The sequence below is a fragment of the Castor canadensis genome, chromosome 7, assembly GCF_047511655.1.
Source record: "Castor canadensis chromosome 7, mCasCan1.hap1v2, whole genome shotgun sequence".
Taxonomy (NCBI): Eukaryota; Metazoa; Chordata; class Mammalia; order Rodentia; family Castoridae; genus Castor; species Castor canadensis.
The window spans coordinates 29,318,006-29,340,899 of NC_133392.1; the positions used below are offsets into that span (position 1 = coordinate 29,318,006).

At 38.7% G+C, this 22,894-nt stretch overlaps 1 long non-coding RNA gene across 2 annotated transcripts in view; it reads left to right on the top strand.

Annotated features, from left to right (window-relative positions):
* Positions 1–22,894, top strand: part of LOC141424761 (uncharacterized) — a 57,089-nt gene that overhangs the window by 13,988 nt on the left and 20,207 nt on the right. Inside the window, exon 2 of one of the 2 annotated variants that reach the window (XR_012449660.1) lies at positions 10,514–10,610. The exons of the other annotated variant lie outside the window; for it this stretch is intronic. This is a non-coding gene — a long non-coding RNA (uncharacterized lncRNA). The remainder of the gene's footprint in view (positions 1–10,513; positions 10,611–22,894) is intronic. 2 annotated transcript variants of the gene reach the window in all.

Here is a 22,894-nt window from a genome sequence, read left to right on the forward strand (position 1 = left end):
GACCCCCAAAGCCTCTTGGAAAAGAGCAGAGTCACTGTAGCTTTTGTGCAACAGCCCTAAGAGACTATTGCAGCAGTCCAAAAGGATAGTTGCTGAACTCCCCTGTTCTCTCTCTGTGTGGGACTGGGAAAACCTGGTCCAGAGAACATGATGTTCCGCACTTGGGCTCCTAGCCACAGCAACGTGACAGCCAATCCCAGTACAGAGGTCAAGGGAAACCTGGGGACTGTCACATACTCCTTCCTGCTTTTCTGCACTGCTTAAATACTCTCTTCAGAAAATAAACTACGCCATCGCTGCCCGGCACAACCCCAAGTTTGTGTTGTTATTCACCCCTCGAGCACCCAAGACCAGAGTCAGGGCCCCTGCTGCAGCTGGACTGTGGCAATTAACTATAGTTATTTTTATGTAGAACATTAGCATTTATCTACCAAGTTCTAGAATATTTTCCCTTTCCTGCCACTAACTATTCTGCTGTCTGTGATTGTAATGCTGGTCCATGACAGAAGTAAGAAAGCAGTTTGTAGAACAAAGTGGATGCCCCTTGTAGATCAGGTTTGTTCATCCACTCATCACTCAGTGTCAGTGGAGAGGAACAGCCTTTTAGATTGTCACAAAACAAAACATTGCACTTTCCTCTTGGCTCTCAGCTTGACAACCCTCTTTTTTTTTTATTATTATTGTTCTTTTATTCACATGTGCATACATTGTTTGGGTCATTTCTCCCCATTCCCTCCCTCCCTCCCTTCCCTCCTCAGTTCCAGACAGGTCCTGGTCTGTCTTTATCACTAGTTTTGTTGAAGAAAAGAGACAAGCCTAATAAGGAAGACAAAGTGTTTTTGCTAGTTGAGTTGAGGATAGCTATACAGAACTATTGCTCGTGTACACGTGTTATGACCCATGTTGATTCATCTCTAACTGATCTTTACCATGGACAACCCTCTTATTTGTAAAAGCGAAGGTATGCTTGTCCTATTTTGACTTAGTCAAAACTAGAAAGTACATTTACTATATTAAAAGAAAGAATTGGTATTCAAAAGCTTTAAATAGGTACCAAAGTTAGAATGGACAACTAAATGAAATTCATCAGGAATACTCTTGAAGGTCTCATGCATATGTCCAAAAGATTGCTTTCACAAACATACAAAAGGGAAGATTCAGCTTAACCATTCACAGAAAAAAGATTGAGTCTTGTAACTTATTGGAAGCTTAATGAATTTACAGCAGGAAGAAGCTACAGAGTTTCCTTTTTATTTATTTATTTTTTATGTTACATACTTTTTATTTTTTATTTTTTTTCATTTTTCTTTTATTATTCATATGCGCATACAAGGCTTGGTTCATTTCTCCCCCCTGCCCCCACCCCCTCTCTTACCACCCACTCTCCCCCTCCCTCTCCCCCCCCAATACCCAGCAGAACAGAGTTTCCTTTTTAAAAGTCAATGCTTTCTGCCTCTCCAAGAACACAGATATACTCTACTAGTCAGTTTACCAGTACTTGTTGAGATCTGCTATATGTCTAGTGTGAGGAAGCTGCTGTGGCAGGCAGAGATCAAGAAGAAGAACTCAAAGACGCTGCATTAGGTGAGCAGACAATGTATACATAGGAGATGAAGACTGTAATGATAACATTAGAATAGTGCTGTAACTTATCCTGTCTTATCATTCATATCGTTCCCCCTTATAGGTGGGAAGTCAAATACAGTATTGACTGTATTTTAAGGAGGAGAAAACAGGCTCAGAGAACGTAAATCAGTGATTCTCAAATACTTAGCTCTCACGACCCCTTTGTGCCCCACAAGTACTGACTTCTGTCATACCATATACATAAATGAAATAAAAATAGATCAAAGACCTAAATATATAAGCTTTTATTATAAAACTCTTAGGAGAAAACTAAGTGTAAATCTTGATGATCTTATGTCAGCCAATAGTTTATTAGACATGACACCAAAAACACAAGTAACCAAAGGAAAATTAGGCAATATGGACTTCATCAAATTCAAAACCTTTTATAGTTCAAATATATGTATAAAGGATGTGAAAACACAGGCCTCAGAATTAAGAAAGTATTCACAAATTATATATCTGGTAAGGGACTTGTATTTGGAATATATAAACAGCCCTTATAATTCAGCAACAAGAAACCAAATAGCCCAAATTTTAAATGGCCAAATGTGTGTGTTTGTGTTGAGAATGAAGCCGTCATTACTTTATCACTGAGTCACGTCCCTGGTCCTGGGCAAAGGGTTTGAATATACATTTCTTCAAAGAAGACAGATAAATGTCCAATAAACATGAGCAGAGATGCTCAATGACATCAGTCATTGGGGAAATGCCAATGAAAACTATAAGGACATACCATTCCACAATTCCTGGGATTGCTATAAAAAGACAATGAATAATAAACACAGATTAGGATGTGAAAAAAACAGAACCTTCATGAACTGCTAGTAGGAACCTAAAATGCTTTGGGAAACTCTGAGCAGTTCTTAAAGTTTAAACATTAGCATTACTAGATGACCCAGTAATTCTCCTGAATTACCTGAAATCTACCTGAAAACATTTGTCCACATAGAAACTCATGCACGAATATCCACCCACTGACAAAAAGATAATTAAAACATGGTACATCCATATGATAAAATAGTATTCAGCAATAAAAAGATGTTCCGGTACATGCTACAGGATGGAGGAACATTGCACAAATTATGCTAATGAAAGTAGCTAGACACAAAGGATCACCTAACTTGTGATTCCATTTATAAGAAATGTCCGTGGCTGGGTGAGGTGGGGCATACCTGGAATACCAGCTACCTCAGTGACGGAGGTTGGAGAATCTTGGTCTGAGGCTGATTCAGGTAAAAGACTCCATCTGAAAAAAAAAAAGAAAAAACAAAAAAAGCAAAAGCATTGGGGCTGTGACTCAAATGGTAGAGTGTTTGTCTAGCAAGTGTCAAGCCATGAGTTCAAACACCACCTCCACAGTATTAAGAAAAAGAAAAACAGAAAAAGAAATGTGCACAGTGTGTAAATGTATAGATACACAGACCAGAATAGTGGTTTCCTAGGGCTGGAGTTAGGAGGGGTCACTGGGGAAAAATAGGGAGTGATTTTTGGATTCTCACATAAATTGCTATATATTGTTTAATTTATGAAGAAAGCTCTAATCTCAGTCTGAGATGCAGTAGGAAAAAGCAGTTGTATTTTACTGTCCTTTTATAAAACAGAGGTGAGTATTCTTTGGCATACTATACTTAAAGTCAACAAATGGTAGGTCCTTAATTTTAGTTGCTTACCACTGAAATTTTCATATTCTTTTACATAAGAATCTGTTAGTTTTGCTTGCATTTACAGGACATCTTTATTCATGCATGATTTTGTAACTTGTACTGTCATATAGAAGATATTGACTCACTGAGTTTTATTGTAGAGCTCAAATGCTGGAAAACTACAGGAGGCTCCAGTGTTACAGATCCCTTAAGAATCTCAGGATTTCATCTATTTTAAAGCTATTATTGCTGCCCTATTCACTTGGAGATAATTCTTTGCTATCCTTTATAAGAGATTTTCACTGGTTTGTTTTTGTTGTTTTTCACAGCACTGGGGTTTGAACTCAGGTCTTCACATTAGGCAGGCACTTTATCACTAGAGCCACTCCACCAACCATTTTTTGTGATGGGTTTTGTCAAGTTAGGGTCTTGTGAACTATTTGCCTGAAGCTGGCTTTGAACCAGCGATACTCCTGAGTAGCTAGGATTACAGGCGTGAGCCACCAGCGCCCTGCAAGAGATTTTTACTTTTAAATGCAGGGAAAGCCTGAAAAGCCTGGTGGTTAATAAGAGATCCTTTTAACTCTGAAGAAGTTTTATGGATTCCCGAGTTCTAAGACATGGCGACTGTTGGCAAAAAAAGAAAGAAAGAAAGAAAAAGAAATCGCATCCTAGACTGCTGACATTAACAGACTGAGTTGGGACATACAGCAGGGCCATGCTGACCTGCATGCAGCCCCTGCAATGCAAAAATAACATTGAGAGTTAATGAAACCCAACCCAGTCATTTAGGACTAAGCATTTTCTTCTATAGAGATCCCAATAAGAGCTTGAGGTATCAGGAACTCCAGGGTAGTACTCCTTTTTGAATCTGCCCACCTTCCCACCAGGAGGGTACACTTTTTTTTTTTTTTTGCCTCAGCTTGGTTTTACATAAATATATTTGTTCCATCCCTCATATCTGAGCAGCATTCCCTATGCTCAGCTGCCTTTCTGTGTCCTAATAAACTAGTTTTTTGTCTTGGCAATTTTTTTTTTTTTACCAACCCACAGCATCAAGAATCTCTTAGTTATCTTGACAAAACTAAAACCTTTCCTTCAGACAGAAAATTAGGTTTCGTTTTACGTCAGTACACTGAATTTTGACTTTAGGTAATTAAAAAATTGTAGCCAACTTAATCACACACATAAACTTTTGGTAAGCTTTAAGAGTTTTCTAATTTGTATCTTGAAATAACTTCTATAAAATGCTGAATTTAGATAACATTAATTTTTAAGTAAATAAAATACTCTTAGTAGTCTTATGTTTTAAAAGAAGACACAAAGAAAAGCAATTTTAAACTTTTTTATTTAGTAGCAATCTACAAAAACACATTGGTTAACTGATCCAATTGTAAAGGAGAGTTGAATGTAAATTACATTTACGACAGAATGAAACATTAAAGTTACAGTTCATAAATTCCATTTTTTTAGCTCTAAGGCAGAAGATAATTTTTGAATGTTTGCATTTTAGTTAGACCTGGTTGAGATAAGACTTTAGATAACATTTTGAAGAGACAACAGCTCTATCTATTAACTTTATAATAGTTCAACAACCATTCTAAAGATGTTTGTATACTCACAGAGATGTTTTAACTTAGCCATGCTAAAATGTCAATTTAAATGCACATAGATGAGCTCAAAAATGTAAAAATCTGATTTAGTGGCCACAACTACATTGGTCAGTTATATTTAAGAATTATAGGAGCAGGTTGAGATGTACCCTATGTTGTTCTTTTAGGACTCATTTTGGGAAGCTTATTTTGATAGCTGAAGCAATAGTCAGTTCTAGAAAAGTGTTGAGTTTGTCTTATTCTCCAATAAGACTATTGCCATAGCTATCAGAAGTTTACCCTTCATCAAACCAATCATATAGATATAGACTAATAGACATATACAATACATACAATGACACAAAAAAACAATTACATTAATTTAGAATGCACTCTTAAACAAATCATTTTTTTGCCCTTATTTTTAATAGTAGCTTAGTTAGCTAGATTTCTCCCTAGGGGGAAAAATAGACTTAGCACTTTTTATTTTTATGTAGTTTACAACAGATTTCCAACACAGTGAGAAGAGACATATCTGAGTGTCCAAAGGGGATATACAAAGGGTTCTTCCTGCCTCCAGAAACTGCAGGCTAGAGTCTCAGGTCCTCGTGGCCTGTGACTATAGCTTGAGTCATTTACCCCAAATTCAGCATACAAAACTCCGTGCTTTGCCGACATCATAGAGAGTTAATTAGAGGTCACAGAATAGAACTCCCACTCACTGTGACATTTACCACAGTTTATAGGAGCTGCAGACCTTAAATCACAGGAGATCTTTCCACTTTTTACTGTTAGGTGCTGGGAGATATTTCCAATAGGGCCAGCTGCCCTTAAGGTGTTCAGAGCTTTAAAGGAGAGTGGAGTGTGATTGGAAAAGTAAAGAGAAAGTGTCAGGTCTACTATGGTTTGAGAGATAGATGTAAAACTCAGATGTGGCTGCATGTTAGATGGTTTACGAGGGGGAGTGAGCTGTGTTCTTGCAGAACAAAAGAAGCTTGTGCAGGTTAATTGGGCTTGAGTTCAACTCCCTGCCATTGACATCCAGGGAAGGGTGCCACATCACCAGGCTTTGATCCAAGTATAAATGGATATCACTGGCAGGTACTTGGTATAAGAAGATTGGAGATGGCTCCTTTGTCCTCTACTTCACACCTATGATAGCTAGGAGCTAGGAGGTAAGGCCATAGTTCTGTAACCAGACCACAGCACCGCTACCCGCTCTCTCACTGCCTCTCTCTGGAAGAACTCAGCCCTCTCATAAATCAAATTTGAGCAGTAACAGCACCTGCTGCTGATTCAGTGAGATGGTGAATCCTCTAGTCTGCAGTGCAGTGCTTGACCAGAGAACTGTTGATATTGGTATTATTACATTCTGCAGTGTGCAGGGCTGAGAATTTATATTTCCTACCCACAAGAAGGTTTGATTGTGCTTATGCGGTGGCCTAAACTTCTTTTGCTAATGCAGAACATGCTGTCTGGATTCTTCTAATTACAGTTATTTGATAGAGCAAGGTGGTCATCTTGAACTCTAATTTTTAGCACCTGTCTTTTGTTATGTGGCTAGTCTTTGTCTCCTTGAACACGTGAATATCTACATGTAGAAGACTGAAATTAGACCCTATCTCTCACCATGTAAAAAAATTAATCCAAACTGGGACAATAATTCAAATGGAAGATCTGAAACTTTAAAAATACTACAGGAAAATATAGGGAAGACACTGTAAGCTGTAGACATAGGTAATGCCTTTCTGAATAGGATTCCAATTAGTCAGGGAATAAAAGCAAGAATTGACAAATGAGATTATAGAAAATTAAAAACTTTTGCACATAGAAAGTAAACAATCACTAGAATAAAGAGACAGCCTGCAGAATGAGAGAAAAAAATCTTTGCCAGCCTATTCATTGGATAAAGGATTAATATCCAGAATATATAAAGAACTCCAAAAACTAAACACCAAAAGAATCAACAATTCAATTAATAAATGGGCAAATGAATTGGACAGTTTTCAAAACAAGTACAAATGGCCAATAAATGCATGAAGAAATATTCAACATCTTTAGCCATTAAGAAAATGTAAATCAAAACTACACTGAGATGCCATTCCACTCCAGTCAGAATGGCTATCATCAAGAAAATAAATAAAACAAATATGGGGAGGAGGCTAGGGAAAAAGACCTCTTATATACTGATAGTGGGAATGTAAATTAGTGTGGCTACTATGGAAATCAGTGTGGTGTTTCCTCAGAAAACTAAAAGTAGGCTCATCGATTGTGGTGGCAGCTTTTTGGGGTTATTTGGATTCTTTGCCAGCAGATCCAGACCCACAGAAACGTAACAATGTATAAGAGATCTTTAATTGGCATTGATCTTGGCACTCCTGCTCTTTTGTGGGTGTGTCTAGCATGGAAAAGTGGAGATGATTGCCAACAATCAGGGGAACTGAACCAGACCAAACTGTGTCACCTTTACTGACACAGAAGCATTGATGCTGCAAAGAATCAGGTTGTGAGGTACCCTATCGATATGGGTTTTGATGTCAAACTCCTGATCGGAAGTAGATTTGATGATGCTGTTGTCAGATATGACAACATGGTGGTGAATGATGTAGGCAAGCCCAAGGTCCAAGTAGAATACGAAAGGGAGACAAAAAGTTTCTATCAAGGAGGTGTCTTCTATGGTTCTAACAAAGATGAAGGAAATTGCAGTAGCCTGTCTTGGGAAGACTATTAACTAATGCTGTGATGGCAGTGCCAGCTTATTTGAACACTCTCAGTGTCAAGCAACAAAAGATGCTGAAACTATTGCTGGTCTCAATGTACTTAGAATTATTAAGCCAATTCTAAGTTCAAATGCATGTGTAAGAAGACATCAGTAAGAACAAGAGAGATATCCAAAGTCTCTGTGCTGCTTGTGAACAAACTAAGTGTGCCCTCTCCTCTAGCACCCAAGCATGTTGTGAGACTGACTCTCTTTATGAAGGAATCAACTTCTCTACCTTCATCCCCTCTGCTTGATTTAAAGAACTGAATGGTGATCTGTTCCATGGCACTGGACTCTGAGAAAAAGCCCTTCAAGAAGCCATCCAGACAAGTCACAGTTCCGTGATATTGTCTTGGTGAGTGGGCCTATCCCACTATCAGAAGCTGTTGTAAGACTTCTTCATTCAAAAGATCTGAATAAGAGCATTAATCTTGATTTAGCTGTTGCTTATGGTGCAGGTATCCAGGCAACCATTCTATCTGGAGAAAAGTCTAGAAATACTCAAGATCTGCTGCTCTTGGATCATTCCTCTTTCCCTGGGCATTGAAACTACAGTTGGAGTCATGACTATCTTCATCAAGCATAATACTACCATTCCTACCAAGCAGACACGGACTTCACTACCTACTCTGATGACCAGCTGATTGTGCTCATTCAGGTATATGAGGTTGACTAGGCCATGACCCAGGATAACCACCTGCTTGGCAAGTTTGAGCTCACAAGCATACCTCTTGCAACCCATGGTTACTTTTGATATTGAAGCCAATGAGATTTTCAATGTCTCTGCTATAGACAAGAGTACAAGAAAAGAAGATTACCACCACCAATGACAAGGGCCATTTGAGCAAGAATGAGACGAGTGTATCTCTGAGAAGTACAAAGCTGAAGATGAGAAGCAGAGGGACAGATTGTCATCAAAGAATTCACAGGAGTTCTATGCATTCAACACAAAAGCAACTGTTGAAAATGAGAAACTTCAGGGCAAGATCAATGGTGAGGATGAACAGAAGATTCTTCACAAATGTAATGGAATCATCCATTGGCTGGATTAGAATCAGACTACAGGCAAGGTAGAATTTGAACATCAGCAGAAAGAGCTAGAGAAACCTAGCAACCTATCATTACCAACCTGTACCAGAGTACAGTAGGCATGCCAGGAGGAATGCTTGAGGACTCCCTGGTGGGAGAGCCCCTCCCTCTTGTGGTGCTTCCCTCCTGGCCCACCATTGAAAGGGCTGGTTAAGCCAACCCAAATATATACGTAGCATTGTTCCACATAGTAAAACATTTGAAGGACCCCAATTTAGTAAATTTCTGGAAGAGTTTTAAAGGTGAACTGCTACAGCAAATTTCTGGGGCTTTCTCAGTACTTGAATATGGAACATGTGCAGAAGAAGAGGAAATAACATGGTACTTTATGAGCTCTGGGTTATAAGTGAAAAATGCTGTGACTGAAATAAAAATATTTAAAATTGGCCAAAAGAGCCCCCTAAAAATAGAACTACCATATGATCCTGCTATACCATTCCTAGGCATATACCTAAAAGAATTTAAGTCAACATACAATATAGTGATACGTGCATACCCATGTTTATTGCAGCACTGTTCACAATAGCCAAACTATGGAATCGACCTAGGTATTCATCAAGTAAGGAAAAAAGAAAATGTGATACACACACACACACACACACACACAATGGAGTGTTATTCAGTCAGAAGAATGAAATTGTGTCATTTACCAGAAAATAATGGAATTAGAAATCATCATGTTAAGCAAAATAAGCCAGACTACAAAGGACTTTTGGGAGCCACAATCTGACAAGGTCGTTGTGGCTTTAGCAGAATCTGCAGGTGCACCAGGTCTCTATCATGGTGGGAAGGAACACTCGATGGTTTCCCTTGACTGAAAAGAAGTTTATACTTAGTCAAGGACACTGGCAGAAAGAATGCAGGGTAGAAAAAACAGAAAGGCTGTAACTAGGTCAGAGTGTTTCTGATGTTTAAGTCTCTTTCTCTTTTGTATAAAGCTTGCTGAGAAAAAAAATTTTTTTGCCAGTTGGTCATCAGCCTTCTGGCCCTCTCAATATGTGTCTTGTCTGTTCATTCCTTCCCTGAGCCCTTTCGGGTCAAGGACCTCTGTGATCCCAGCAAAAGACAAACATCAAACATTCTCTTTTATGTGAGGAATCTATAGCTAAAAAATAAACAAGAAATAATGACACAAGTGTAAAATGGGAGGGGGACTCTTTGGAGATCAGAACCAACAGGAGGGGGAAAAGCAAAATGAGAGGATGAAAGGGGTGGTGAATAGGATCAAAGTGTTTCATACATAGTATGAAAATAAACTAATGAAGCCTATTAAAATTGTTTTAAAAGGTAGGGAGGGGGGATAAGGGAGTCATAGAGGGAATTAATTTGATTAAAATACTTTATATTTGTTATGGAAGTATCACTCACAATGAAACCTCTTTGTACAATTAATATACATTAAAAAAATCAATTGACCTGATGGTCATGTTGGTACACACCTGTAACCCCAGTATGCAGGTGGCAGAAGCAAGAAGATCATGAGTTCAACGTCAGCCTATGCTGCACAGCTAGACAGTGTCTCAAAAAAAAAACTGTCCTGACATTTTGTGCTGCCGTAGCAGATACTCAAATCTCTGCCTGTACCCGTGTTCCCTGCCCCAGCCCTTGCCCACAACTTCCAAGCAGCCAAAATAGTAATACTAATTATTTGCATTTACTTTATATGTGTGAGTATATTTCTATACTGCCAGTTTTCCTCCATTGATTTATATCTTTATCTTTAGCCAGCAACACTTTTACTTCATCTTTGACCCTTTGAATAACAATAGCAATAATGTGGCCATTATTATTATTTGCAGAACTATGAAGTTGAACCCAAGCTCTTACATATGCAAGGCAAGCTATTTACCACTGAGCTGGATTTCATAGTCCCCTTTGATGTTGAAAGCAAGAACTGTGAGTCCAACTTTTTGCTTTTTCTTGCAAGTTTGTTTTGAGTAGTGTAGATCCCTTAAATTTCCCTTAAATTTAAGACCAGCTTATCCATTTCCTTTACAAAAGGAGCTGGAAATGATAAGGATTACCTTGAATCTGTAGATCAATTTTGACAGTATTATCATCTTAACAATATTAAGTCTCCTAATCCATGAACATGGGATCTCTTTCTATTTATTTGTATCTCCTTTTAATTTCTTTCAGTAGCTTTTTGCAGTTTTCATGGTATCCTTCTTGTGCATTCTTTTACTTAAAATATTTCTATTTTATTTATTATTTTTAAATTTTTTTATGCTGGGAATTGAAGTCAGCCTTCACACATGATAAGCATTTTATCTATCATTGAGCTACATCTCCAGCCCTGCTTTATCTTTTTTGATGCTCTTATAAGCAGAATTATTTCCTTAGTTATTTTCATATAATTCTTTTCCAGTTTAGAGAAATATAATTGACTTTTGTATCCTGAAGCATTTACTAACTCATAATTTTGCCTGTGTATGTGTGTCCCTTAGGATTTTTATCCTTTGTGGTTTTTTTTTACCCTTTTTTAAAATTTATTTTTATTTTTTATTTTTAAAATTTTTAAAATTCATATGTACATGCAATGTTTGGGTCATTTCTCCCCCCTTCCCCTACCCCCTCCCTGATCCCCCTGCCCCTTTCTTCTCCCCCACCACCCCCTCTATACCCAGCAGAAACTATTTTGCCCTTATCTCTAATTTTGTTGAGAGAGAGTATAAGCAATAATAGGAAGGACCAAGAGTTTTTGCTAGTTGAGGTAAGCTATACAGGGAGTTGGCATTGATTTCCTGTGCATGTGTGTAACCTTCTAGGTTAATTCTTTTTGATCTCACCTTTTCTCAAGTTCTTGTTCCCCTTCTCCTATTGGCCTCAGTTGCTTTAAGGTATCTGCTTTAGTTTCACTGTGTTGAGGGCAACAAATGCTATCGAGTTTTTTAGATGTCTTACCTATCCTCATACCTCATGCCAGGGGTCTGTTGATCTGGTTTATTTTTTCAAAGAACCAACTTTTTGTTTCATTAATTCTTTGTATGGTTTTTTTGGTTTCTATTCCATTGATTTCAGCTCTTAATTTTATTAATTCTCTCCTTCTATTTGTTTTGGGATTTGCTTGTTCTTTTTTTTCTAGGAGCTTGAGACGTGTCATTAGGTCATTGATTTGGGATCTTTCAGTCTTTTTAATATATACACTCATGGCTATAAACTTTCCTCTCAGGACTGCCTTTGCTGTGTCCCTTAGGTTCCGGTAGGTTGTGTTTTCATTTTCATTGACTTTCAGGAACTTTTTTTTTTTTTAATCTTGAAATTCTTTTTTTTTTTTCTTTTATTGTTCATACGTGCATACAAGGCTTGGGTCATTTTTCCCCCCTGCCCCCACCCCCTCCCTTACCACCCACTCCGCCTCCTCCCTCTCCCCCTACCCCCTCAATACCCAGCAGAAACTATTTTGCCCTTATTTCTAATTTTGTTGTAGGGAGAGTATAAGCAATAATAGGAAGGAACAAGGGTTTTTGCTGGTTGAGATAAGGATAGCTATACAGGGAGTTTACTCACATTAATTTCCTGTGCGTGTGTGTTACCTTCTAGGTTAATTCTTTTTGATCTCACCTTTTCTCTAGCTCCTGGTCCCCTTTTCCTATTGGCCTCAGTTGCTTTTAAGGTATCTGCTTTAGTTTCTCTGTGTTAAGGGCAACAAATGCTAGCTAATTTTTTAGGTGTCCTACCTATCCTCACCCCTCCCTTGTGTGCTCTCGCTTTTATCATGTGCTCAAAGTCCAATCCCATTGTTGTGTTTGCCCTTGATCTAATGTCCACATATGAGGGAGAACATACGATTTTTGGTCTTTTGGGCCAGGCCATCCTCACTCAGAATGATGTTCTCCAATTCCATCCATTTACCAGCGAATGATAACATTTCGTTCTTCTTCATGGCTGCATAAAATTCCATTGTGTATAGATACCACATTTTCTTAATCCATTCGTCAGTGGTGGGGCATCTTGGCTGTTTCCCTAACTTGGCTATTGTGAATAGTGCCGCAATAAACATGGGTGTTCAGGTGCCTCTGGAGTAACCTGTGTCACAGTCTTTTGGGTATATCCCCAAGAATGGTATTGCTGGATCAAATGGTAGATCAATGTCTAGATTTTTAAGTAGCCTCCAAATTTTTTTCCAGAGTAGTTGTACTAGTTTACATTCCCACTAACAGTGTTAGAGGGTTCCTTTTTCCCCGCATCCTCGCCAACACCTGTTGTTGGTGGTGTTGCTGATGATGGCTATTCTAACAGGGGTGAGGTGGAATCTTAGCGTGGTTTTAATTTGCATTTCCTTTATTGCCAGAGATGGTGAGCATTTTTTCATGTGTTTTTTGGCCATTTGAATTTCTTCTTTTGAGAAAGTTCTGTTTAGTTCACTTGCCCATTTCTTTATTGGTTCATTAGTTTCGGGAGAATTTAATTTTTTAAGTTCCCTATATATTCTGGCTATCAGTCCTTTGTCCGATGTATAGTTGGCAAATATTTTCTCTCACTCTGTGGGTGTTCTCTTCAGTTTAGAGACCATTTCTTTTGATGAACAGAAGCTTTTTAGTTTTATGAGGTCCCATTTATCTATGCTATCTCTTAGTTGCTGTGCTGCTGGGGTTTCATTGAGAAAGTTCTTACCTATACCTACTAACTCCAGAGTATTTCCTCCTCTTTCCTGTATCAACTTTAGTGTTTGGGGTCTGATATTAAGATCCTTGATCCATTTTGAGTTAATATTGGTATAGGGGGATATACATGGATGTAGTTTCAGTTTTTTGTAGACTGCTAACCAGTTTTCCCAGCAGTTTTTGTTGAAGAGGCTGCTATTTCTCCATCGTATATTTTTAGCTCCTTTGTCAAAGACAAGTTGGTTATAGTTGTGTGGCTTCATATCTGGGTCCTCTATTCTGTTCCACTGGTCGTGTCTGTTTTTGTGCCAGTACCATGTTGTTTTTTTGTTATTGCTTTGTAATATAGTTTGAAGTCAGGTATTGTGATACCTCCTGCATTGTTCTTTTGACTGAGTATTGCCTTGGCTATTCGTGGCCTCTTGTGTTTCCATATAAATTTAACGGTAGATTTTTCAATGTCTTTAATGAATGTCATTGGACTTTTGATGGGAATTGCATTAAACATGTAGATTACTTTTTGGAGTATCGACATTTTTACTATGTTGATTCTACCAATCCATGAGCATGGGAGATCTCTCCACTTTCTATAGTCTTCCTCAATCTCTTTCTTCAGAAGTGTATAGTTTTCCTTGTAGAGGTCTTTCACATCTTTTGTTAGGTTTACACCTAGGTATTTGATTTTTTTTGAGGCTATTGTAAATGGAATTGTTTTCATACATTCTCTTTCAGTTTGCTCATTGTTAGTGTATAGAAATGCTAATGATTTTTCTATGTTGATTTTATATCCTGCTACCTTGCTATAGCTATTGATGATGTCTAGAAACTTCTGAGTAGAGTTTTTTGGGTCTTTAAGGTATAGGATCATGTCGTCTGAAAATAGGGATATTTTGACAGTTTCTTTACCTATTTGTATTCCTTTTATTCCTTCTTCTTGCCTAATTGCTCTGGCTAGGAATTCCAGTACTATGTTGAATAGGAGTGGAGATAGCGGGCATCCTTGTCTGGTTCCTGATTTTAGAGGGAATGGTTTCAGTTTTTCTCCCTTAAGTATAATGCTGGCTGTAGGTTTGTCATATATAGCTTTTATACTGTTGGGTACTTTCCTTCTATTCCTAGTTTTCTCAGAGCTTTTATCATGAAATGATGTTGGATCTTATCAAAGGCTTTTTCTGCATCTATTGAGATGATCAAGTGGTTTTTGTCTTTGCTTCTGTTAATGTGGTTTATTACGTTTATTGATTTTCGTATGTTGAACCACCCCTGCATCCCTGGGATGAAGCCTACTTGGCCGTGGTGAATAATCTTTTTGATGTGTTGCTGAATTCGGTTTGCCATTATTTTGTTGAGGATTTTTGCGTCAATGTTCATTAAGGAGATTGGCCTATAGTTCTCCTTTTTGGAGGTGTCTTTGCCTGGTTTTGGGATAAGTGTAATACTGGCTTCATAAAATCTGTTTGGCAGTTTTCCTTCCCTTTCTATTTCGTGGAACAGTTTAAGGAGGGTTGGTATCAGTTCTTCTTTAAAGGTCTGAAAGAATTCAGCAGAGAATCCATCAGGTCCTGGACTTTTCTTTTTGGGGAGACTCTTGATTGCTGCTTCAATTTCATTTGGTGTTACAGGTCTACTCATGTGATTAATTTCTTCTTGGTTCAGTTTTGGATGATCATATGTATTTAGAAATCTGTCCATTTCTTTTAGATTTTCAAATTTATTTGAATATAGGTTCTCAAAGTAGTCTCTGATGATTTCCTGGACTTCCAAGGTGTTTGTTGTTATCTCCCCTTTTGCATTCCTAATTCTACTATTTTGGGTTTTTTCTCTCCTCATTTTAGTCAGGTTTGCCAGGGGTCTATCGATCTTGTTTATTTTTTCAAAGAACCAACTTTTTGTTTCATTAATTCTTTGTATGGTTTTTTTGGTTTCTATTTCATTGATTTCAGCTCTTATTTTTATTATTTCTCTCCTTCTATTTGTTTTGGGATTTGCTTGTTCTTGTTTTTCTAGGAGTTTGAGATGTATCATTAGGTCATTGATTTGGGATCTTTCAGTCTTTTTAAAATATGCACTCATGGCTATAAACTTTCCTCTCAGGACTGCCTTAGCTGTGTCCCATAGGTACCGGTAGGTTGTGTTTTCATTTTCATTGACTTCCAGGAACTTTTTAATTTCCTCTTTTATTTCATCAATGATCCATTCTTCATTAAGTAATGAGTTATTTATTTTCCGGCTGTTTGCATGTTTTTTGTCTTTACTTTTGTTGTTGAGTTCTACTTTTACTGCATTGTGGTCAGATAGTATGCACAGTATTATTTCCATTTTCTTATATTTGCTGAGACTTGCTTTGTGCCCTAGGATATGATCTATTTTGGAGAAGGTTCCATGGACTGCTGAGAAGAATGTATATTGTGTAGAGGTTGGATGAAATGTTCTGTAGACATCAACTAGGTCCATTTGATCTATTGCATATTTTAGATCTTGGATTTCTTTATGGATTTTTTGTTTGGATGACCTGTCTATTGATGATAATGGGGTGTTAAAGTCTCCCACAACCACTGTGTTGGCTTTTATATATGCTTTTAGGTCTTTCAGGGTATGTTTGACGAAATTGGGGGTGTTGACATTGGGTGCATACAGATTGATGATTATTATTTCCTTTTGGTCTATTTCCCCTTTTATTAGTATGGAATGTCCTTCTTTATCTCGTTTGATTAATGTCGGTTTGAAGTCTACTTTGTCAGAGATAAGTATTGCTACTCCTGCCTGTTTTCAGGGGTCATTGGCTTGGTAAATCTTCTTCCAGCCTTTCATCCTAAGCATATGCTTATTTCTGTCAGTGAGATGGGTCTCCTGTAAGCAACAAATTGTTGGATCTTCCTTTTTAATCCATTTCGTCAAACGGTGCCTTTTGATGGGGGAATTAAGTTCATTAACGTTAAGTGTTAGTACTGATAGGTATGTGGTGATTCCTGTCATTTGGTTGTCTTAGTTGTTTGAAGGTTTGATTTGTGTACCTAAGTTGAGGTTACTCTCTACTTTCTTGCTTTTTTTTCCTGTAGTTTGGTGCTGCCTGCCCTTTCATGGTTATGTTGGGTTTCCCTTTCTGTGTGCAGAATCCCTTGAAGAATCTTTTGTAGTGGTGGCTGTGTGGTCACATATTATTTTAGTTTCTGCTTATCAGGAAGACTTTTATTGCTCCATCTATTTTCAATGATAGTTTTTCTGGGTAGAGTATCCTGGGGTTGAAGTTATTTTCATTCAGTGCCCAGATGATCTCACCCCAAGCTCTTCTTGCTTTTAATGTTTCTGTTGAGAAGTCTGCTGTGACTTTGATGGGTTTACCTTTGTATGTTATTTGTTTTTTCTCTCTTACAGCCTTCAATATTCTTTCCCTAGTTTCTGAACTTGTTGTTTTAATGATGCTATGCCGTGGGGTAGTTGTATTTCTATCTGGTCTGTTTGGTGTTCTGGAGGCCTCTTGCATCTGTATGGGAATAGCTTTCTCTAGATTTGGGAAATTTTCTGTTATTATTTTGTTGAATATATTACACATTCCCTTTGCTTGTACTTCTTCTCCTTCTTCAATGCCCATGATTCTCAAGTTTGGTCTTTTGATAGCGTCAGTGAGTTCTTGAATTTTCTATTCACAGGTCTTGAGTTGTTTAACTAATAGTTCTTTGGTTTTTCCTTTAATTACCATTTCATCTTTGAGTTCTGAGATTCTGTCTTCTGTTTGTTCTATTCTGCTGGATTGGCCTTCCATTTTGTTTTGCAATTCTGTTTCATTCTTTTTTCTGAGGTTTTCCATATCCTGAGTTTCTTCCTCTTTAATGTTGTCTATTTTGGTCCTGAGTTCACTTACCTCTTTATTAATCTTGTCTTTTGTTTCACTTTGGTGTTTATACAGTGCTTCTATGGTTTCTTTTATTTCTTCTTGTGCTTTTTCAAATTCTCTATTTTTGTTGTCTTGGAATCTCTTGAGTGTCTCCTGTACATTTTGGTTGACCATATCCAGTATCGTCTCTATAAAATTCTCATTGATTACCTGTAGTATTTCTTCTTTTTGATTGTTCTTGTGGGCTTCGTTGGGTTCTTTGGCATAGTTTATCTTCATTTTCTTGGAGTCTGGATCTCAGTATCTGTTTTCTTCATTCCCCTCTAGTTCCTGTACTAATTTTTTGCTGTGGGGAAGCTGGTTTCCCTGTTTTTTCTGTCTTCCTGTCATTGCCCTTGGTGTTGTTATTGTCCCTGTACCGTGTGCAATGAAGTATTTTCTAGCTTGTAATAATAACAATGGTGATATTTAGAATGGAAGGGTGATATTTAGATGGAAAGCAAAGAAGTTAAAGAAAAAGGGAAAAACAAATAAACAAGTAGAAAAAACAAAACAAACAAACAAAAAAGTTTCAAGGATATAAACAGGGAGAGATAGTGTACTAATCAACAGTAAGCTGAACAGGCATTAGAAAGACAGAGAGAGGATTGAAAATAAAAAATAAAAATAAAATAAAAAATAAATAAATGAAAAAAAAATCTCCAAGTTCAAATGCAATAACATTTCAGTCTTAATAATTTTGGTGTTAGTTCTTCAGCCTCCAATCCTGGAGATGGTGTCTCAGAAGTAGTTCTGTCATTGTCTCATCAAAGGGGAAAAAAACTAAAAACAAAACAACACAACACAAAACAAAACAAAAAACCCCACAGAGTGTCCCAAGTTCAAGTGCAATACAGTTTCAGTAAGTTTTTCAGCATGCAGGTGTAGTTCAGTTGTTGTCTCATCAAAGGGAGAAAAAGAAAAAGAGTCTGGAGACAGTTCTGTGAATGACTACCTGAGGCTGTGCTCACCTGCCTGCTGCTGTCAGCCTGCTGTTGCTGGAGGCTTTATTTATGCAGATCTCAGGAGTGAGCTTAACACTCACCTGGCCCTGCAGGCTTTGTTTACTTAGAGTTCTCCTGGGCACGACCACCACTGCTACAAGCTTTCCCCTTTCCAAGCACACTGGAGGAGGTGACACTGCAGCAGCTTTCTCAGGCCTGCGTGTTTATTTACAGTTCGCATGGGAAGTGGGTCTTCCCCTCTCCCCTGTGGAGTTTTCCTCCCACCACCACTTTTACAAGCTTTCTCGCTCCTGGTTGCTAGGTGTGTGCCGCCACTCCTGCCTTCTCCAGCCAGCTTGTTGTGAGGGATTTCCCCTCCCCCGCTCTTTGGTGCTCAGGGCACCCCACCCTCTTTGCTATGTGTCCTTTTTGTTGTTATTGCTTCTTATTCAGGTTTTTTTTCTTTTTTTCCCTGGATGGGGGTCGATCTGTCCAGGGGGCTATGCTGATCTGGCCCAGGGTTGTCTGTGGGATTTACTGAGTGCTGCTTAGCTCACCTTGTGGTCTGCATCTTTCCAAGCCATCTGAGCATTGCCATTTGGTGGCGGCATGGGAGCCCTCCTGGTTTCTCCATTTAATGTGAAGTGGAGATGCTATGTGCAGGCTGGAGGAGTCAAAAGTGGTTTTTGGTGTTTTTTCCTGTAAGGCGTATCTCCAGCATCTCTCCAAGATTTTACTTTAGGAGATACGCTTTCTGCTTCCTCCCTCTTTCTGCCATCTTGGAATCTTATCCTTTGTTTTTGTTTTTTGAGACAGTGTTGATATGTAGCTCGTGCTGTCTTAAAACTCTCCACCCTTCTGCCTCAGCTTCCTGAGGACTCAGTGTACAGGCCTGTGTCACCTTAGGTGGCTTCTTTAGAATTTTCTATATATAAGATACTGTCTATGCAAGCAGAACTAGTTTTACTCCTCCTTTCCAGTCAGGATGTATTATTTATTTTTCTGCCCTGGAAAACATTTTTAGGTATTATCTTGGTCTCAGCATGTCACTTAGGCTAGCCTCAAACTCACCATCATCCTTAGTGCTGGGACTATGGGCATGTGACACCATACAAATTGCTAAAGACTTTTATTTCTATGCTCCTCTTTAGCATTATCTCAAAATATTCTGTCTCATTGTTAAATTTTGACTCTTAAATATGACTTTAACCTCTTTATACCTTTCCACACAAAATGTGTCAAAACCAGAGTTCAATGATTTTCCTCTTGAGAGCTCTTGTTGTACAACTCTTCCTTCATTAAGTTCAGAACTTACTTCCTCAACCCTTTTTGAGCCCTACGTATCTTCTCTTTTTATTTGTTTATTTACAGGGTCTCACTATGTTGCCTAGGCTGATCTCTAGCTCCTGGGTTGGAATGAGCCTCCTGCTTCAGCCTCCCAAGTAGCTGGGACTGCAGGCATACTTCAAAACCCTCAGGTCTTCTTCCTTCTCAGAACATTTGCAGATAGGAATAATAAGGCAACTCCGGGATGCAGTAACTATTAGAAATCTGAGGAAAGGAGTCAGGTGTGGAATAGGAGGAAATAAGAAAAAGTAAAGAGGGCTAGGGAAATAGCTCAAGCAGTAGAGCATGAGGTCCTGAGTCCAATCTCTAGTATCCCTCTCCGAAAAGAAAAAGCAAAGAGTGTAGTGATGTTATTTATATTAAATGTCAGCTCATGGGCAGGGAGGAGGGTGTGGAAGTAAAGAATTACAAGGAGCAGCGCAGTTGTAAAACAACTGAGAAAATATTCTGGCCTGAGTAAAGAGAGAAAGAGGCTCACAGTAGAAACCAGAAATTAATTAATTGGTGAAGTAGACATCATCATCATCACGTTAAGTTATTAAGATCTGGCAAAGCCTCAATACATGACCTTTGATTTAGGGTATTCAGAGTGGTTCTTTAGATTGATTCTGGGAGAGTCATGCTTGTCCAAGGCTAGGGCAACCTGAGATCAGAAAATGAGGTCAACTGGCAGAGCTGGTTCTGGGGACTCTTAAAAGCTTAGGTATTGGTCACAGAGGCTTTTGCCAGAATGTGGAACTTCTACAACTGTAAACTCTGTCTTACTTTTTAAAAACCATGTGACAATTCTCAGATCAAGGAGAAAAAGGTAAAAGTAAAATGAAACAAAACAAAAACCACCTTTTTCCAACTCATCATCATGAAGCCCTCTACCCCAGGAATTTACAAGCCCTCCCTGGGACTGTGATCCTTTCTTCCTGCTGTTGTGTACCAGCATTCTCTGGAAGCCACTTGTTCTCTGGAGGCAGGACATTGCAGGGACAGGAATGAGTTGGGATGCCCAGCCTGGGCTACAAGGTAAAGAATAGCTTTCCCAGGCAGGCTTCCTGCTGCTGCTGTCAGCATCTTCCAGGATCTCAGACTTGTATCCATGTGACCACGGGACACATGGAGATCTGGCACTTCCCCAGGTCAAGTGGCAGTTCATGCTACATATTTGATTTAATGCCTGCAGACTCCTGGTTTCCTGCTGCCAGAGTTTAGCCTACAGTTAATTACCTTTAGGAAGGGCAGTGCAGGTTACTGGGGTATGACTCAAACCTTGAAGCTGCTACTCTTTTTTTTTTTTTTCTCTTAAAGTTACAGAGCATGGATAAGGTGGTGGGCCACAGAGACAGGTCTCAGGAAACTATATCACAGCCAAAAAGCTTCCAGACACAGTGCAGTCAAATTTACTTCACTTTTATTGAGAACAAACACAATCCTGGATCATTACAACTAGCTTCAGTGTTGATATTAATGAAATTATTCCAGAATTATTCTTAGGTTACAAATGACTACTATTTCACATAAAAAAGAAAAAGTCCCATCCAAGAAATGAAAAGTGTACATTTTCATAGTAATGACTATTTTGTTCATTTGGTTACCTACCATTGATTAAATGTATTCATTTAGTCTCAGGAGAACAATGTAAACCAATGATGCCATCTCAAACATACAGACATACCAAGTTCATGGTGTCACTGCTATTGTACAAATACACAGGATATGAAAATTTCTCTGCTGAGGATCCCAGAATGTTTTATATATATTTATATATAAATTAGTCACACCTCAAAATTACCCTTTGAAATGGATCTGTAAATTACCCCATTTTAATCGAAGGAAAACTGAGGCACATTATACTTAGGTAACTTGCTCAAGCTCACGTAGGAAGTCAGTGGTACAGTAGTAATGGGAGGACCTGGCTGTCACCATCAACAAAACACAAAAACCTTGCTTTCTTGACATTTCACACTGACCTATTTGAGCTACAATGACAAGAGCACAATCAGAATTCAAGCAAAATAAGGAGGAAAACTTGCATTGAAAATGATAGAACTTTCTTTTAATATCAAATACATTCCTATTCTCCATCAAATGTGGGCATTTAATCAATTTCCAAAATGAAACCTGGGAGGGAATCCTGCAAATCACTGTGCTTTTAATTCTCAGGCCAAGCTCTTGTTTAAACCTGCCACACCTGCAGGCTCTCAGGTGTGAGGTACTCCACAGAGAGAGTGAGGGCAGACTCACACACAACACTGAGGACAAAAGAAGTAAGTCACTCAAATAAGTTGTCAGCACATCCACAATGCAAGGATTGTTAGAAATTCACTCAATCAAATCTGATTAATTAACGTATCATTTGAAATGAGCCATGAGTAATGAGAGAGAAGCTCTATGGGTCAGCAATAGTTCTGGAGGAGTATGAAAATATTGCTCCTTACTAAGCCGACATAGTCCTCTGTACATAGATGTATACATGCTGTCGTCCTCAATCTGAATTCTCTATCCAGCCTTAAGTATTGACATGGCATGGCCAGATCCATGGAACAGAATTAGAAAAGGAAGAAGAGAAAGTTGGTTTTATTGTCCACGTATTATAAAGCAGGAATCTGATATAAACTACAGAATGAAAACCACCCAACAGACATGTTCATGGGGTGGGCACATAGGCCGGCAGATCTAATTTACAGTGACCTCCATGACCTTTTTTTAATGTTATTTTAACGAACATCTGAAAGACAAGGCTGCTTTAGTATAGGCTGCTCCTTATAGACTCTATTCAATTAGCACAGGAAGAAAGGCCTTGCTTCCTCCTTCATTTCAGACCCAAGAGCTGACAGAACATTTGGTATTGTACATGGCCAATGCTAATAGAGCAGAGCTAGGCTTCTGCATTGATGACTGAAACACAGGGACAGGAGAGGTCCGTGGTCTTCAAAAACACTAACAATCAGTGTTTTTCCAGACTACTCTCCTATTGTCTGCTCTAGTCTGTGTGGCAGTTCATTTGCTGCAATGAAACTCTTTCATCTAAGTTCATGGCATGTCAGATCCATGTCTCAGGCAAAGCTTTGCAGCAGGCCCTGGCTCCAGGGATCGGGATGTCCTTTCAATATGAGGCACTTGGGAACTTGGCCTTGCTCTGTGTGCTTCCCAGAGGACTAGGTTTCCTTCTTCTCCTAAAAACTCTTGCACTGTCAGCTGCAGCAACCTGTCTGAACACCTGGAGCACTCAGCATGCTCTCTGTTCTGACCCACACAGAGGAGACTAACAACAGACTCATTTGCTCTGTGGCCAGCTCAGTGGCACAACACCAGCATTTGCATTGGCCATGAGTTATGAGAGAGAAGCTCTATGGGCCAGCAACATTTCTAAGAGTTTGACAGTATTTGTTGAGGTCATCAGTGTGGCAGAGGCCC